Here is a 19,422-nt window from a genome sequence, read left to right as displayed (position 1 = left end):
CCAAGAAACATTTTTCATGGATACGTTTAGTAAGAGTCAGGGTTAATAAGAACAAGGACAAAATCCCAACTTTAATGTGAGACCCTAGCAGAAGTCTTTGTGATTCATATTGAAAGAAGCCACACCATTACCTCTTAAGAGAACAGGGCATTATATGTCTTTGTGGAAAGTGTATCTCTCTGATTTTGTTTTTTGCCTCTACATTATTTACTTATTTTCTCTCTGAAGAATGAGAGCTACATAGAATAGGAAGTTTGTCTCTTTCACTGCTATAGTCTCAATGACATTTCTTTTCTACCTTTTTAACATCAGTGGACACATTTATTTTATATTATTTATTTGTAACTTTGGAATAAATTGAAGATTTAATGCATCACTGGGAATTAATGAAAAAAATAATGATATTCATTATATTATGTAGTTATAAGATTGAATACAAACACCAGGCATCAATTTGAATGTCAAACTGTGATGTTTTCACATATTTTAAATATGAAATATGAACTAGCTTTCATAAATATACTATATTATAACAATTTACACTTTAAGTAACTGGAAATTTTCTCATGAGTTCTAATGCTTGTTTCTTCAAATTATTAATAGTATCCATAAACTGTCAAACAAATTAAAATAATCAACAGAAGAATATGTTTGTATGAGAGATATTTCTTGTTTTCATGAGTAAACATAATATTCAAATTTGTTATATTAAATGAATACAAATTTCAACATTTTTCATATCCACCATTTCAGAAACAAACAAACTCTTAATTTGCAGAACATATATGCATGTTCAGAGCTGTCATCCCACAGCCAGTCAGGATGATATTGGCAAGATCAAATCTATTGCAAAGAAACACAGTATTTGTCACTTGTGAAGACATATTGAATGATGTCATTCAGTCCTCTTCTCTTTAGAAGTCCCTACTTGGCTTCTTTGTCTTGCCCTCCCTGATGGATTGCAGGATGTGCTGCATATTTTTCTCCATGGGTACAAGGCTCACATCAGTTCAATGGGTCCCATGATCATGATAAGTAGAGAAGAGCTCTGCAGCTGACTTTCCAGGAGATAGAGGTCTTCCTTGGGAGTGCTCAGTAAGTTGGGGACATGTGTTGAACTCTGGATGGGCTTCTCATGCAATGTGCATTAGATGAACATGTGGTGTACCACTGGTGAGTCCCCGAGGAGGGTATTCAGTAATGGTTACTAGCTCCAGGGCACTGAACTCTCAGTGGGTTAAGAGAAGTAAAGTAGTCAAGCAGATCATTGGTAATATGAAAAGCTTTGGTTAGAAATTTGCTCCTCAAAATGTACTCCATACCAGGATCATCAACATCACTTTAGAGTTTTTTAGAAACGCTGGATCTCAGTCCTTACCCGACTTCATTTTAACAAGATCCCCTCATTATTGCATGCACATTCAAGTTTGGCAAGCACTGTTTTAGGGCACTTCATGGAACACAGTAAGTTGGCAATTGATGTTTGTAATTTTGGCTGATTTTTTACACAATGAAAATGTAGAGAACTAAAAGGTTATTGAGATATTTTCTGTTGTTTTAAAAGACTTTAACCATGATCCATCCTTGCACACACATGCATAAGTTTATGTATTTGACTTGCAAGAATATATATATACTTACATACATATATACATACATATATAGTGTATGCATATCTCAGACACTTAAAGTAATACCAAAAATTGTTTTAAATCCCTGTTTAATTTGCACACTGACAATTTTCCAATTCTATAAAACCTTCATCTTTCCAGCTTTTCTTTTCTTACCTCTTCTCAGTTCCAAACTGGCCTTAGAAATGAATATTCCAGTAATTGAGACATCAAGTATTTGTAACTTCAGGCTGTTCCGGGATTTGCTCAGTACTTCAAAGGTCAATCAGAGTTAAGGGAAACTGTTAAACTTTCTTTTGCAAAAGTCAGCACAACATCATCTTTTTACTTTCTCCATGATATCTGAATATGTTTATTATGTATCACTGGGATATTCCCAAAATGAATTATAGTGTTTAGTTAATTCTGTTAACTCTTTGCTCCATAAGAACTAACTGAATGGATATTCACTATAGGTATTATAGCTATCTAGGATGCTTAACAACTAGGAAACAAAGAATTCCAAAATCTTAATGGCATATCAATGGGACTATTTATGTCTCAAGCAGAAAACATAGCTGTCACTGATCAAAAGTGAAGTCTATCACTGCAGTCCTTTAAGGATTCAAGCTGATGGAGATTCTATCTTTGTACCTGGTCCCATAGCAGTGCAGTGGACTGAGGTGGATCATTAAATAGTTCTTAAAGATTATACCTGTCACGTATATCACTTCTCTCAAATTTTATTGTCCAAAGCAAGTCATAAGGCTGTATTTAACTTAAAATGCATTGAGGAAGTACATTTCTGCCATGTGTTCAAAAAGACTAGAGCCATGTGTGACTAGAACTAATGTCCCAGGAGAACCTAGATAACACAAGAGCCAACCTACCTTCCATGACCTTGAAAACTAGTTACAGAATAAGACATGCAGGTAAACATTACGTAGATAGAGTTGAGTATCACATAAAAGTTATTCAAAGACTCAAGAATGTGGTGCTGAGAAAAAGGCAATAAATAAACACAGATATATTAAGAAATAGTCTTCATGATTGGGAAACTTATTCATCAGGTAAGAAAATGCAAAACAAAGATCACTAACATTGCAAACTAACCAATGGTGTCAATGCCTGACACATTCTCTTTCAGAACAACATGATAGCCTTTTAGAGATTATGTGCTTTCCCTGGGACATAGAACAGTCTGTTCCCAGCATCACCACTATCTTGCTTTATGACTTGAGTGAGTTGCTAAAGGCAAACCACCTGTCTCATGTACAGTTGGATGGGAGTTAGCTTCCAATTAGCTGTTCTATGTAAAGACATTATAAAATAACTGCACAGTCCAATAATGTTCAGTTTACTCTTTTGCTGTTATCTTTGGCAATTTCACTTTATTGGTAAATATATCTAATGACTTAAGCTCTTTCAGTTATATTTCCATGTATCTCTTCCACTTCTGTTAAATTTTGGTTAATGTTTAGTACTCCATACTTTTCTGTGAGAATATGACACTGAAGTCCATTTTGGAAGCAAAGGAAAACTCAGATAAGATAAAGAACAGGGGAGGTTTCCTATGGTTTTTAAAAATAAATTCAGTGAACTTTTATTTACCCTGATGCTTTGATAAATGTATTCAGAGAAAGAATTTTTTTTAACCAAGTTGTGGATTAAAATCTACCCAAAATAGACCAAAAAATTCCCTAGTGAAATGTACTGAGCTTAGATGTTCTATCAGTTCTTGCTATTTCTATCTTTGATCCTTTATTATCTCAGCAAAAATATTAAAAGTGAAGGTTCAAATGCTATGGAGTTCTTTATATCTGGTGTGCTAGGTAAGCACAGATAGAATAACTTTGATATGAATATTTTTATGCAGATGATTTGATCAATCGTATGTTGTAACAAATATTCTGGACTTATAGGCAAAGAAGAAAATTTTTCTGCTGAGCTTTTATAATTATCTGAGTAATTAGCTAAGGACAATTATAAAAATAACATTTTCACCATAACTTCACTTCACTATGCTCTATGATCACTCTTCTCTATGACCCATGATCCATCTTCCTGTGATATTTTATAAATACAGATATAAATTTCAATCAGTTTGCCAAATTGGATTTGTTCACTCACTGCAGTCAGTACTCTCTAAGGAACTCAGATACATTACTGAGCCCAACATTCTTGGGAACATTTGGAGGGACCTAAATGAAAGTATCAAAATAATTTGAGTCATGTCTCTGTACTCCTACTCAGAAGTGGCCAACTAAGGGCTGCCTGGTGACCCTCTAGTTTGTTCATCAACTCCTCACCTGGTGGGGAAAGACGTTGAACAGAAGCTTACCTTTCTGTCCCCTCTTCTAATCAATTCCTAGTTATTTCTTTTTTATATTTCAAAGGGCTGACATCAACCCAGATAAAGTAAGAACCAGGGATTCTCATACTTATTTTTAATTTTTCCATATTATTTTGTGCATTGTGATGATATATAATGGTGGAATTCACTGATACCTGTTCATACATGTACACAATACAACAATACAAAGTATTCCTATATTACTACATCACTTTCTAACTGTTCTCTCTTCCTCCCAACTTGCTTCTTTCATCCTCCACACTCCTTGCTCCACTACCTCCCTGCTTGGTTGAGGTAATCTTCACCTTCCTGAGAGGCCTATCCTGCTACCCCTAGACTTAATTGTGTTACTTATGAGTACCACTTCTATGCACCCTGTGCTTTCTGCATTCATAGCCTTTTATACAGAATGAAAGAACTCCGGATCTCTCTGCCTCCCACTGGTCCAGAGGTCACCAGAGGTCAGAGATGCTATCTTTGATCTTTAACATCTAGTACAAAATATCTGTTAGGTCCTATAAATCAATATGTTTTGGATAAATTAATAAATACACAAAAATAGAAGTACAAGAAATTAGTTATATAAGTAAAATTCTAAATCAAAGACCTTTAATTAATTCCTGTCTACTCCTTGTCCAGGTACGCAATAACTTAAGATTCAACTCCATGTCATGGTTGTGTAACAGTAAGTATAACATTATGAAGCATGCTCTGCAGTTCTACTCAGATAATTCATACAATAGTATTCAACAGTGCATTTAGGGCCGGGGTTGATTGACTTCAGTGGTAGTGCACTTGCCTAGCATGCTTGAGGTCCTGGTTTTAATCCCCAGCACTGAAAAAGAGAATGAACAGATTCTTATATCATTTGGTGATATAAGAAGTCCTACAGTAGGCATGGCATGCAAACTCCCCTCAAATGTACAGAAATAGAGTAATAAAGCTTCATACTCTATTGTCAAACCATAAATCACTTCTTAAAATAGACAAAAAAACACACAAATTTTCTTTTCCTTTTCTGCCTCAAAATAGCACTGTTCATTCGCTTTTTTGAACATGAAATTTTGATTAATTTGGTAACACTAATACTGATTACCCAGATAATTGATAAAACTCTCCTTTGATGATCATCAGGAGAAATTATTCTTGATTTTTTCCTTTTAGAAGCAGAAGGAAAAAAAATCTTCTTCTATTGGTCTTAAGTTGTAAACTTGGTTCCAAAATCTACTCTTGGCAGATCTCTCTAATACATAAGTGTACTTATAGGGTATAAAGTAACAGTTGTGCTGTTGCCCTTAAGGATACGATCAAATCATAATTATGTGTATGCACTTCCGTATGAAAAAAAGACACCACCTGTTCATGATATCGCCATTGCAAACATGGAAAGCACTCTGAACTTTTCCTTATATATACTCAAATAATACTCAGAATCCTTTAGAGAAGAGAATTTATGTAGATTTTCACTGTTTATTCTCTTTTTTGAACATGAAATTTTGATGATTTTTATACAAAAGACCTTTATCTGGGTATTTTCAATGTCTTTTTCTTAATAAATTGGAGATAGGTTTAAAGTTTAGCTCCCTTTAATGAACTTTAATTATCCCTCTTGGATTTTATGTATTGAAGTCCGATTGACTTAATACCCAGAATATGGGTATCTACATTAACATAACTATATTTTATTACTTAAAAGCTATACCAAAATCACAATGAAAATGTAAAAATAACATTCCCCCCTATATGTTAATAAATATTTAAGTCCTAGTGATCTCTCTTGAAATTACTAGTCTGAACCTAATAACTAACTGAAATGCTATTTCTATGAATGAAAGTAAAAGATTTTTGTAAAAGAACATTATGATCTGTTCATTTGAACAAATGAGAAGCAGGAAGGCAGCACTGCATGAGATCAAGTTCTCATTCATATTGAGAACAACCACCTGGGTCCCCAGAAATAAGTGCCATAAATGTTCACATTAAGATAGTCAGCTACTCTGTGGTGCCAAGTGAAACACTACACCAACTCCCCCATGTAATATTCCTACCCTGCTATTTGAGCAATAAGCTGAAATAGTTTTATGTGTCAGTTCAGAAAATATAACAGTACAATCATTTTTAAACAAACTGAGTCAGAGTAAGTGATGGAGGATGATGGAAAACAACAGTGGATTGATTCCGTGTGCACATCTAGGTCATTCACTGTAACAGCTGGTCCATCACTGCATTCGTCTCAACTACCAGGACCACAGGCGAATGGGGAATGGGTCTGCCAGCAATGCCCATCTCACTACTGTGCAGATACCTACTTACTGCACATGGCAGAGAACTATTTGAAAGCTCTTCTCTGGGAAGTGCTAATAGAAGTGTATAAACCAAAGCAGAAAAAGTGTGTCTTTGTTGATTTAAGCAAAATGCAGTGTAGTTCTCACCAAAGGAAGAAGAAACTGTAATTTATCTTGAATATGAAAATGCATATTATATTCCTCTAAACAGAATGCATTATGTATGTCACACCTACTTAATCACAGAGCTTGTTCCTTGAGAAAGATCTGCATGTCAGAAACTAGAATGAAATCAGAAAACACAAATCTAGTGGAGCTGTAAATAAAGAATACAGTTTCAAAGTTGTTTCTTTGTGCCTTGTAAACTGACTTATCAAGTTGTCATTAAGAAAATAACTTTTGGTTTTTCTTATATTTAACTCCAAATATTAAATTTTCCATCTTTTACCCCCCCCCAAATAAAAAGGAGATAAACAGTGAAGAATGAATCATTCAGATGGTCAATACAACCACACTGTTTTTTAGAGTCCTTTACCTTGAGAGAGTAGCATTTAAAATTTACAAATGAATAAAGAAAGAAAATGTGTCTTAGGCAAAAAGAAGAATGAAATTATGTCATTTGTAGGAAAATGGATGGAACTAGAGAATTATGTTAAGCAAAATAAGCCAGATTCAGAAAGTTTAGGGTCATATATTTTCTCTCTAATGTAGAAGCTGGAGAGAAAAAAGTTTAAAAAGGGACTTCATAAAAATAGAAGAGAAACCAGCAAAGTAGAGAAAAGAGATGGAGGTGGAGAGAAGAGAAAGGGGTGGCCCTGGGGAATGACTTTATTAAACTATGTTATGTGCATAGATGGCATGCATATGTATGTTGCAACAAATAGCACTATTATGTGGAATCACATGCATAAGTTTAAAACTGTAGTCCTTAATTTCTTAATTTCAGGTGGACTTTAATACAAAAGCAAGCCATTTTACAGGGTTACTCCTCAGTTCCTCTCATAATCTAAAGTGGATTATTAATCATCACTTCACTCAGGGAAAACAGGACATACACACTAGAATCAGTATTGTTCTCCAGAGTATTGGTTTGATTTTTCTGCTCAAAATACAAAAGTGGCTTATTTCCACTATGATACTAAATGGACTCATAAAATAATGTTGTCCCAATCCCTCTTTTATTTTGAATTTATTGTTGCTACTAATTGATAAAAAAATTATTTGAATTTCAACCAGTGGAGAACTAAGGAACATACAAAAATTATCCAAGTTCTGGCAACTACACGTTCTAGTTTGCATCATTCTTTGAAACTTCGTACATTGTGCTGATATTGACCAATAGTTTAATCAATAAAATGTGGCTGAAACTTACACAGAACAATGGCACCTGACTCAGGTCCCAGGATTTGTTAAATTTTAACAGGCAAGGAGTTAAATATAATTTCTTTATAATTAGTTTTGATTGGTAAAGATTCCAAGCTACCAAAGTATCTATATAAGATTAAACTACTAAAGATATTATAAACCATAAGAGAGATGGCAGATAACAAAATCATCTATTTTGAGGAACCATATTACAAGATGTTTTGAGAAATTGCCTCTGTTTACATTGGCTTTTTCCAACACACCCCATATAAAATGAGCAAGGCCAAGTTCAGTTGTAAGAACACCAAGATCCTCCAACTGATGGACTGAATATGCTTGGCATATACATCATCACATAAAGGTATTTATAAGTGAAACACACACCAACATAGAACCATCAAAGTTCACTTAATTAAAACATGAAGGACAACGAAATTAAGTTAATCCACTGGTTTAAAATAAATGAAAAGAATAAACAGAGAAATTAATGATTACACTAGTTCTTAGTTCTATGATCATCCATAATAGATGAAATAATTTAGAAAAAGTTTCTCATTGGGACTGTTCTGATTAAATGATTGCCAAGTTTTCAATTAACTATGGCTTGTATGAAAACAATACAGCCAATCTCAGAGATGTGAGCCATGTTATGGTAGAGATATGTACCCTTTGACACATATCCATGGGCTACCCCATACTTCCAGCTCTGGAAGGTCAGGCAGTGTGTGCCAATCTATGGCTAATGGCTCATGAATAAAGTGGCAAGAGCCATTTCTTAGAGCTTTCCTCTAAGAAAGCTTCATGCCTCCTATTAAAATTTCAGAGCTTTTACGTGCCTGTATTTTTGAGCGTTAATGTATGGTGAAGTTCTGACCAATCCACTTTGTCCATATTGTATGAGAAAAAAAATAAACATTTATTGTGATAACCTATTGAGATTTAGGAATCAGTTTCTTTGTCATAGTCTATACTACAATAACATGGCTAATATTTATTTGCTAAAAACATCTGTGTTTAAAAATATCAGGCAAGAGGACCTAACTAACTTTATTTATTTATTCAATTTCATTGAGCTTATTCAGTACCAAATACTTGGCAGGCCCTGTGCCAAATACTATGGATTTGGCATTCAAAAACTAGTGGAAGGGGCTGAGGCTGTGGCTCAGCGGTGGAGCGCTTGCCTAGCACATGTGAGGTCCTGGCTTCGATACTCAGCACCACATGAAAATAAATAAATAAAATAAAGGTATTGTGTCTAACTATGACTAAAAAATAAATATTAAAAAAAGTTTGCAGGACATAAAACCAACATACAAAACCACTAACTTAAAAAAAATAGTGGAAGGCAAAGACTTGAACAGACCAAATATTTTATTTAGAAGTATCACTGGATGATATTGAAGAAAAAGTACCTAATCCAAATGATAAAAATTAGGAAAGACATGCTGGTGAATGTCGCATTTGATTGAATGCTAATATAATATAATAAGCATAGAAAAAAAGAGAGGGAGCTAGCCAGATTAAGAATGTATGTATAAGGGGTTGTGGCTCAGTGGTAGAGTTCTCACCTAGCACATGTGAAGCACTGGATTTGATCCACAGCACCACATAAAAATCAACTAATAAAATAAAGGCATTGGGTCCATCTACAACTAAAAAATATATTTTAAAAAAGAGTCTATGAATAAGAAGCCTGACAGGTATTAGTAAATAAGGGTGAGCCTGGAGATATGGACAAGGACTGGAGCACAGAGAGCCCTAAGCTTCACTCTAAGAGAGAATGGATTTTTATTCTGTAATGAATTATTTTAAATCCCAGAATGGAAAAAGTATTTAAGAGAAAAATAAAGTTCTAGTTTTTTTTTTTTTGTTTGTTTGTTTGTTTGTTTGTTTGTTTTTTTTTTTTGCTGTTATTTTGTTATTGCAGTGCTGGGAATGGAACTCAGGGCCTCAAGCGTGACAGACCAGTAAGTTAGTTAATCTATAAACAAGGGAATTTGCAAGACTTTTTTCTTTTCATGAGTTAAAAACATCTGCAGTACCCTCTCAAAAGACAAGAAGCCAACAACATTCACTTAGAATGAATCAAATCACAATGCAACTGGCAAATAGAACCGAGGATTCCACGTTTTCACAAAATGTTTCATTTGTTATTTTTGCCAAGTAAAGAATGAGAACAACCAGGGCAAAGTCATTGGAGACTGGAAGCCCACAGTCTGGGAAGAATGGAGGGAAGACTTTCCTCTATTCTGGGGAGACTCAGAGAGAATGTTTGTCTTGATGAGAGGGAAGGATGACACCTAGATTTTTAGGAACAAGGTCTTCAGTGGTGCTCCACTGGTGTTATGTTGGAACCTGGATATTGTGCTCTCTACAGGTATTTTTAATCATATGTGTGTTTAGGGACACATGCAAGAATGTTTTAAACAAGGAAACTGAAGATTGTTTGAATATTTTAGGTTTGAGAAAAGGCCACTTAAGGACATTTACCCATATAAGTCAGTCTTGCTTTTAGAAATCATCACACATTATAACAAGAAGTTTAAAATGAACTCATTTTTCCGATAACATATAATTCACTTAAAACTATGTGATAATCGGCTTGTGGTTATTGAAACAGCTGACATGTGCATATATTGATTGATTTGAAAGACTTTTTTTCTGTACCTTAGTGACGTGCTTTTCCTGTCTCAAATCTTCCCAAAGCTCTAAGTTTCTAGTCCTGTGCAGTTAATTTTATTCATAATTTCTCATAAACATAGACACCTAGATTTTTAAGAAGCAAATCATAAACTTTTTTCATTATTTCTCATAAAAATAGACACTTAGATTTTTAGGAACCATATTGCTTCAAGCTTTGTACATATAAAGTAATAAAATATGGGAAGTTGAAGTAAGTAGTATATAAAAATTAAGCAAGGTTTTTATACCATCAATCAAATTTGAATAAGTGAAATAACTGTTTAATTTCCCCACATTTTTAATAATAGCACACATTAAATTCATAACTCTGGAAGTTCTACTTAGCAAAGATATTCTGGGTCTAATTTACCTCTTAGTCTCAAGAGGGAAATTCTATAGATCTCAAATAATCACTAAAGATATATATATATTCTATAATATTTCTAGCTTGATTTGCAACAACAAATGGATTGCTTTAGTGCAAATCCCTGAAAGCAAAACAATACAGATAGAAAAATACATAAAAGGGCAACTCAACTCCTACCTGAGCAAACCACAAATACTTTATTTTTCAGTCATCGCTTTCACTGAACGCTTTTTGAAGTCTCATTAACCTGCGCTAAAGTTCACAGTTTCCGAGTATTTGTTGGAGTGACTGTTCTGTTATTCTCTGAGTACCAAAGAGGAAATTTGAGATTCTCATGGTCTGATTGCACTATTGGAAGAAGTAAATCCTTCATGCATGCTAACAGAATGTTAATGACGCCAGCTCATCACTTCCCTGTAGCAGATACTTAAGGATGTAAAACAAATACAGAGGGACCAAGAGACAGGTCCTGAGCCCCTGTGCTTCTATTGACTGCCCTCTTTCTGTTGTTGTTGTCGTTTGTTTGTTTGTTTTTAATCTAACCACTTAAAATCTTAGCAAGAATGTGTAACTATCTGTGTAGAATTAAGAAAAATACTAGCTTTTCATTAATGTCTATGTACACATGTGGAACACTTATTTGTATTAGGGTAAAACTTCAGCATCATATGGGTTCTAAAATTAGATGGTAAAATAAGTTAGGTTATTAGAGAAGTCATTGAATTTGGAGAAATACAAAGACACAAAAATCTACAGAATGATATTATATATGTTCCATTTTTTGAAAGCATTTATATAAATATGGATAATAGAGTGAAGGAAAAAAGAACAGTGGGCTTCAATACTGTGTGGAAAGAATATTTTTAAAAAGGCTATAGACCATATGTGTGTGATTCACAAAATAAAGAATATCTCTAATGTAGAGTAAATGAGATAGAAAAAATAAAGGCAGAAAAGTTTCATGCTAAAATAAAGGGGTTTTTCTCTAATAGATTAATATAATTTCTCTTAAGTGGCTGTTCACAATTTGTCTTTTACTTTTCTAAAAGAGTAAAAATCTAGCATGATTATGTCAGTTTTTATTCAATTTGTTTTATACTCTACTTGTATTTCTGCCAGGTTTATTGGGTTTGTCAATGCAACTATAAGTAATGGCTAGTTTTAGTGACAAAAAAGCATGCTTGATTTAGGAGAACCATGTTAAAGTTTTTTTATTCACTGACACGGGAGGAAAAAAAAACTGTCTTGGTTCTTTCCATGGAAAAGAAATGATTTGTGTTTACTTCTACCCAAGGGGAAAGAGAGTAAAATTCCTTTAGATTGCCAGGATAATTTCTCCTGAACTTAAATGAACACCAATGAAAAGCTAAGCTAGAAAAGGGGCATGGGGCAGTACTCTGTTTTCATGACATTCTGGGATATTAAAAATGTAGGGACATTCAGATTTTGAATTAAAAAAATAATGACCCATGTAGGTTTATTCTTTTCTGAGCTATACTTAGGATTTAGAAGAATGTGTTGGATGCATGGTTGAAACCTTCTAAAAGTTCTTTGAACACAAAAGATAAATTGCATTTCCATTCAGAAACTTGACATGAAAAAAGAAAATAATTGCATATCATTCTTAGCTTCAAGAGAACTGCATCAGAATATGCATTTGTATATTGTTATCATAAGTGTAAGAGATACTGAGTCTTAAATTTTGATTATTAGACGTATTCTGATGGTCTTAAATGTTTACTTTAGAAAACATTTATTTTGTCTTTCTATGGGTTATCCCACTTCTTCCAAGGATGCAGACAGGCAAGTTATGATGTCAAATACTATTTTGTTTCTCTGTCCCTTGCCTTACACTTCCCATGCTCATTCTGTTACATTCTATTATATTTATTGCTTCAGAAAGAATGTAGGTGCCAGTGACTATGAAATATTCCTATCAGGAACTATAACAATTAAAAAAAAAATAATTGTTTTGTTTATTTGTCTTAGAACCTTATTGGTAATTACTTCGGCCATGAGATTTTCATCATTCCTGAACAGCTAAAATATTCTTGAAGGAATCCTTGCTTTATCTATTGTTGTCCAAATCTATGAACTGATCTTAAATGAAAAGCTAAGTATTTTCTTTTTAAATTCCTTATTTTTATTTTTACTTTTTTTTTTATTTTTGGTACCAAGGATTGAACTCAGAGGCACTTAACCACTGAGCCACATTCCCCAACCCTTTTTATATTTTCTCTAGAGTCTGTGTGTCACAAAGTTGCTGAGGCTCTCTTTGAACTCATGATCCTCCTGCCTCAGCCAATCAAGCCCCTGGGATTACAGGCATTCACCATGGCACCCACCTGAGAAGCTAAGCATTTTATATTCTTGTTCTCTGCCTGCATCGAGTGTCTCACATATTTCACAGTCAAGCATTTTGTCCTTTTGTAAAAGCATTCTGTTCCTTCACCTATGTTCCCTTGTGTGCATTCTGTTTGGTTTGTCTTCCCTCTTCCCACACTGTCAGGGTCCTAAATGTTTTTAAAGATGAAGTTCAAATACAACCCAATATGTGAAGTCTTCCCCAGACATCCCCAACAAGAACTAATCCACATTATGGGTATAGAAAAAGGGGTAATGAGGAAGGAGATGGGAAAGATGGCAGATGTGCGGTATTTTTGTATTTGCACTATTTAGCACATATCCAAATCGATATTGTGAAAGCACAATTACCAACTCAGATATCACAGCGATAGACCATGTTCTCTCAATGTTTTGACTTCTTGCTTTTGGCTTCAAATTTACAGAAACAATGTAAGTATAATGGAAAGTTTTGATGGTCTGAGTGGTTGACATTATTATTTGGAAGGTGAATTATTTTGAAGCTGAATCCAATGAGAGTCAAATTATCCAATTGTACTTATAAGCACACATTTCTTCTGCCACTAGCCCAAGTTAGGCTATTTTGTATTCATTGGTCCTCACATTCTGTTACTGTTGTTGTTGTTGTGATTTTTATGGTCTGAAAGTTTTAATTTGCAATATAAGGTTTGAAAATTCAGAAATATTTGTGTTTGAGCCTCCTACATCTTTAGAGTTTCATGAACTTGGAGAGAATTCCAGAATGTCTTTATAGATACATTCCTTTGGAGATATGCCCTCATGCACACTATTTTTGGATGACTCTGTGAGTGGAGAAGTAGGTATCAGACTGAGGAAAGTCCATGTTTTTTTATGTTTTCCCAACATTTGCCCACAAATAGAACTTTATTATGGCTTTTTCCTATTTCCCTATTTCTATTTGTCTTGAAGAAATAGGTAGGTATATTTAATTGTTTAATGTTGGAAGACAGCAGAAGAAATGAAAATATTCAACCATTTGTTTTAAAACCTAACCTGCTTTTGTGAATAAAACTACAACTATAGGCATTGGGATTCAACACTTACCAATTTAAGCAGGATTGGATTTTTAAAATAGTTTGAAACATTGTCCTGCAATGGATTATTCAAAAATAGTGGCAATCATTTATAAATTTCATGCCTGCTTGTCAGTGCCTCAAGGGAGAAATTCACAAATCACCAATTATTGTCATGAAAAAGTGGTGTGTTTTTTAATAGTTAAAACTTTAAAACTCCTGTTTAATAATGCCCTCAAATTTCTTTTGCATAAAACAATATTCTCAAGCATAGAGATCCAATTTAGGAAGAATTAGAAGCCGTCTGCCCACTTCAACCATCATTCTACCAAGAAGTCACATTTCTTGGAATTGAAAATAAACTTCTCGTGAAAGATAATTCAATTAGATGTTTAAAAGTTCAACCTCACACTGTAAGAATTAACATCAACTTTATTTCAACTGATTGCTTTGGAGTAGACATATACAGTGTACCAAGGTTTATTTCTTAGAAATTCACAATACTTAAAAGATGAGGTAACCCTGAGAAGATCTCCACAAAGCACTCACAAGTTTCTATTTCTACCCTCAAATTCTTATTCTTGATTCCAGACAGTGGCTTCCTTTCTCACTTTGTGTAAGGTAGAGATGCAAAAACCTTAGCAAAACTAGAACAGGAAATGATAATGGCAATGGATGAGTCTGAGGTTAATAAATAAAATTTAAAAAGCAACCCAATTATTTTTTTAAAAAATTATTTTAATATGAGGAATTTGGTACTTACATTTTAGAAGAACAAGAAAAACAAACAGTAGTAGGTGGTATTGGAAGGATCTAAATAAACCAAAAGGAAGAATAAAAGACATTTGGATGCAAAAAGGCTCAAACCAGCTGACTAGAGCCCATTCCCTGGGACCTGTGGTGTGCTCCTGGAGACGTTGCCACCCACCATCCTGGATTGTTGAAGGGATGTCATGCCCATCAAAGCTGGAACCTACCAAAAGTGTGTCCTTTACTCAGGTTCCTTAGTCAAGAATCTCCCCACTCCCCATCCAACAACCATGGTATTGAAGTTAGAAAGAAGGTTCTGCTTCCTTCTAGTGTCTTCTATTAGTGGGACCTAACAGAAATCCAGTGGTCATGGAAGACTGGTCAATAAAATTTGTAAAAATGTATTTCAAAAATATAAACATTAAAGTCCAAAAGGAGATAGGACCTGAGAATACCCAAAGACATGTCTAGCAGAGTGGACAATATACTCTTTTATGCTTTGTGTAAGGTAGAGATGCAAAAACCTTAGCAAATTATGCATCATTATTTGCTTTTCTATATTTTTAGATTTTAACTACATGCTTATCCACCCTCACGCTTTCAACTGGCCTTTTCTGTTTCTTGCAACACAGACGGATGAGTTAATAGACAAGTTAATAGACAATCTGACCCTTCATGCTAACATTTGTATCCTTTACTTCAGTTTTCTAAATTTTCTGTTTATCTTTCTCTTGTTTACATTAAGAATTTCATATATATATTCACATATATTCATATGCCTAAACAAGATACTTCTTGATTTTTTTATAATCATGTGAGTGGAATTATTTTCTATCTAATCTTAGAAATTCAGAACTTTTGTTTTCAGTACTCCTGATATTATTAAGTTTAGTGTTGCATATAGCTATGTTGAATTCATTTTTATTGTTGTGTGAGATTTATATTTCTGTATTAACTATATCAAATCAAAATTTTATGCCATGGGTGGTGGCACACACCTGTAATACCAGCAGATTGGGAGGCTGAGACAGGAGGATCCTGAGTTCAAAGCCAGTCTCAGCAACAGAGAGGCTCTAAGCAACTCAGTGAGGCCCTGTCTCTAAATAAAATACAAAATGGGGATGGGGATGTGGCTCCGCGGTTGAGTGCCCCTGAATTCAATTCCTCATAACTCCCCCCAATTATGCTTTATTTATTCTTTCAACTCTCTGATGTACTTTAAAATTTCAATGTATTTTAATATTTAAACAGTACTACCATAGAATGTTTGTCCTCATAGTCCAGATCAAACCACCGGTTGTGGGTGTATCCTTAGGGATGGAATCTCTGAGTAACGGGAAATGATGCACATCTTTAACTTTGGTTACTAAGAGAAAACTAACTTTCAAACAGATGAATAATTTTAACATCCTTACATTTGCTTCACAGTCTCATTAGCACTTAAAATTGTCACTTTTTAATGATTTCCCTCTGTGGCTTACGCTTCTGTTGTCTTAAGAGCTGTACAACTTACCAGTATATCAATCACAGAAGGTTTGTATAACCAAATGCTTTGGCTAAAAGAACCTCCTGAAAATCCTCACTGTCAATCATTGTCATTATTTTGTGAACTTGAACATATGTCCTTCTGAGAGTGTTTTGGTATTCTGATACGGTCCACTAATAGAAAAGGAAATTTTTGTTGTATCTCAAAAAGAGACTTACTAAATGTTATAAATTACTGAGACACAAATATTATCATTTGCTGAACATCTTATGAAGCTGGATTTTTCACAAAGAAATTCTGAATTTAAAGGATGATGAAATTGTGATGTTTAAATTATTTTCAAGGGTTGTTTTCAGTTTTTATGTTTAATTATTTGACCAAAGGTTTAAATTGTAAAGTTTGCTCAATTAAAAAATGAATTAAAGGATCCACAGATGGCACCATCAGCTCTTCAGGTCACCAAGCAAAACTTTATTTGCTATTGTGTTAATGTCCTTCAGAGTTATTGAAAAATTCATCAATTATACTAAGCATCCTTTGTAATTTGTGAATTGACAGGTACTATTACTAATATGCATCAGAGAACACTGAAATATAAATTTAGTAAGTATTTTGACTTCTTAAAATATTTTTGCACCTCAAGATTAAAATATCAAGAATACATATGTCTCCTTGCAAAATTCATGAAAGTAATTGGAGAATGAATTAGTAATTCTTGTTAGAGAAAATATGAATTTCTAATTGATAAATGCAGTTTATATGCTGAATAATGCAGAGAGGAATGGAACTGAATATACGTGGATACTCTTCCTTGAATTTGTGCTATTATTTTCAGAAATGAGTAGAAAAAACTGAAAATAAATTCTGTGGATTTACTTTATTTTTTTTCCCTCCCAAGTGTAAAAAAAAAATTGAAGTAAATAAAAGTATATGAATGTAAATCCTTCCAAATTTTAATTTAATTTCTATTAAAAAATCTTTTTAAGTCTAATACCATATTAAAGAGCTTTTGCCACACAATGAGAGCATACGTTTGTATTAACTTTCTGATATAACAAGAATATGGTGGGAATAAGCCCTTTTGGTGATAATTAATATAATTTTAATGGAAGGCAGATTTGCAACATTTATCAACATTTCAAATTTGCAAATTAACTCCACCATCTCCTTTCCAAATTGAAGCCATTAATGGAGGGAAGGAAGATTCAAAGTACGGAACTTTCAGAAGACAACTCTTCAAAGAGGTTTTCCAGTAAAAGTTGCATAGAAGTTGGCTTCAACCAGAGACACAACAAGAAAAAGGAAGAAGGGCTCACTTGGAGTGTTGCTAGAATCTGATTCTGTAGAAGAGAAACCAACCAGGCAGAAGAGATTGGAGGTGTGGATGGAGGGAAAGCCACTGCAGGAACAGAACCATTAAGTACATGAAAGGGGTTGGGTTTTTATAGGAAGCAGGGACTCTCTGTCTTACCCTATATATATAAGCAAGAAGCTTACAAATCATTATTAAAGGGAGATGCAAACTGTGCCTCTATGTATGTCACAATAATTCAATCTGTGCATATCAGCTGTCAGCTATGATTACCAGCTGAAAATGATAAGAGACACTGAAGTAGAAAATGATTGGAAAGTGTGAAATAATGATCTATTTAGAGGAGTGGAAAGAAAAAATTCTATGGGTTTTCCTGACATTGCCAAATGGCCAGGTAGTAAGTGAAGCTATGTGGTTAAGTGGAACCTCTCCAGACAGTAGTCAGATTAGCTCCAGAAATACTGGCTACTCAGGTATACTTCACGGTGGTGTGGCTTTATATTTAAATAGAGTTCACATTTTTTTCCTAATAAATAATACAGGCAAAGTGATAGAGACATCTTGAGAGGAGGAGACTTGGGGCAATTCCATGAAATCTCATCTAGGAAGGAAAGAAAAATGTGAGAGTATGAGATGGTGATAATTGGTAAAGAAAAATGGTAGTGGCTTTCAGGACAGGGGCCGTGGCGGCTGGGTCACCATGATACATTTCATATTGCTCTTCAGTCGACAAGGGAAATTGCGGCTGCAGAAAGGGTACACCACCCTCCCCGACAAAGAAAGGAAAAAGGTCACTCGGGAAATTGTTCAGATTATTCTCTCTCGTGGTCACAGGACAAGCAGTTTTCTTGACTGGAAGGAGCTAAAACTTGTTTATAAAAGGTGTATGCTAGTTTGTATTTTTGCTGTGCAGTAGAAAATCAAGACAATTAGCTTTTGACACTAGAGATCATTCACCGTTATGTGGAGTTGCTGGACAAATACTTTGGAAATGTCTGCGAGCTGGATATTATCTTTAATTTTGAAAAGGCATATTTTATCCTTGATGAATTTATAATAGGTGGAGAAATTCAGGAAACATCCAAGAAAACTGCTGTAAAAGCTACTGAAGACTCTGATATGTTACAAGAGACAATGGAAGAATACATGAACAAACCTATATTTTAACTGTACATCTACTTGAAGACTCCTAGTGCTATGAATTGTAAATTTACAAACAAGCAATGCTTTACAGTCAGTCTTGACAAAGCCTCTGGCACCATGCCAAAAATAACTTAAAGGAATTCTTTGTTAACTAGCACAAATTGAAGTCATTTAACATGATATATTTATAATTGCTACACATCTGTATTATACTATATATGAGTACTTTTTGTGTGCCTGGTTTCTTGAAACGACTGTTGAATAACCCAATGGATGAATAGTTGTTTGCAATGTTTTAACTCCATGTGATATTTTAAAGCTAATTTTGAAAAAAAATGATTGCAATATATTTGCATTGCATTTGACCTCCTACTGACAGGTTGAAAACTGTATTGTTGATAACCTGTGATTCTTAAAGTAAAGTATATATTATTAATGCCTTTCCTTGATATTTAATTTTTAAAAGTATATATTAATTCAAACGTATGTTAATAGTTGAGTTCATACCTAATGCTGGATATTTTTCAAATACTTAATAATACTGTAATTTCAGACCAGATACAATGTATCTTATTTTAATGTTCTGAATTCATTTATTTTTTGAGGATTGGAATTAGAGACGATAACCAAATAATGTATAGAACTTCACAAGTGTTCTTGAGGCTTTAGGA

At 33.9% G+C, this 19,422-nt stretch overlaps 1 pseudogene; it reads left to right on the top strand.

Moving 5' to 3' along the window:
* The first annotated feature begins 18,308 nt into the window (after positions 1-18,308).
* Positions 18,309-18,775, top strand: LOC144253372 (AP-1 complex subunit sigma-3 pseudogene; annotated as a pseudogene).
* The last annotated feature ends 647 nt before the right edge of the window (positions 18,776-19,422 follow it).

Source organism: Urocitellus parryii, chromosome 1, assembly GCF_045843805.1.
Source record: "Urocitellus parryii isolate mUroPar1 chromosome 1, mUroPar1.hap1, whole genome shotgun sequence".
Classification (NCBI taxonomy): Eukaryota; Metazoa; Chordata; class Mammalia; order Rodentia; family Sciuridae; genus Urocitellus; species Urocitellus parryii.
Note: the sequence above shows the minus strand (reverse complement) of the source record. Positions and strands in the feature narration are given on the sequence as shown.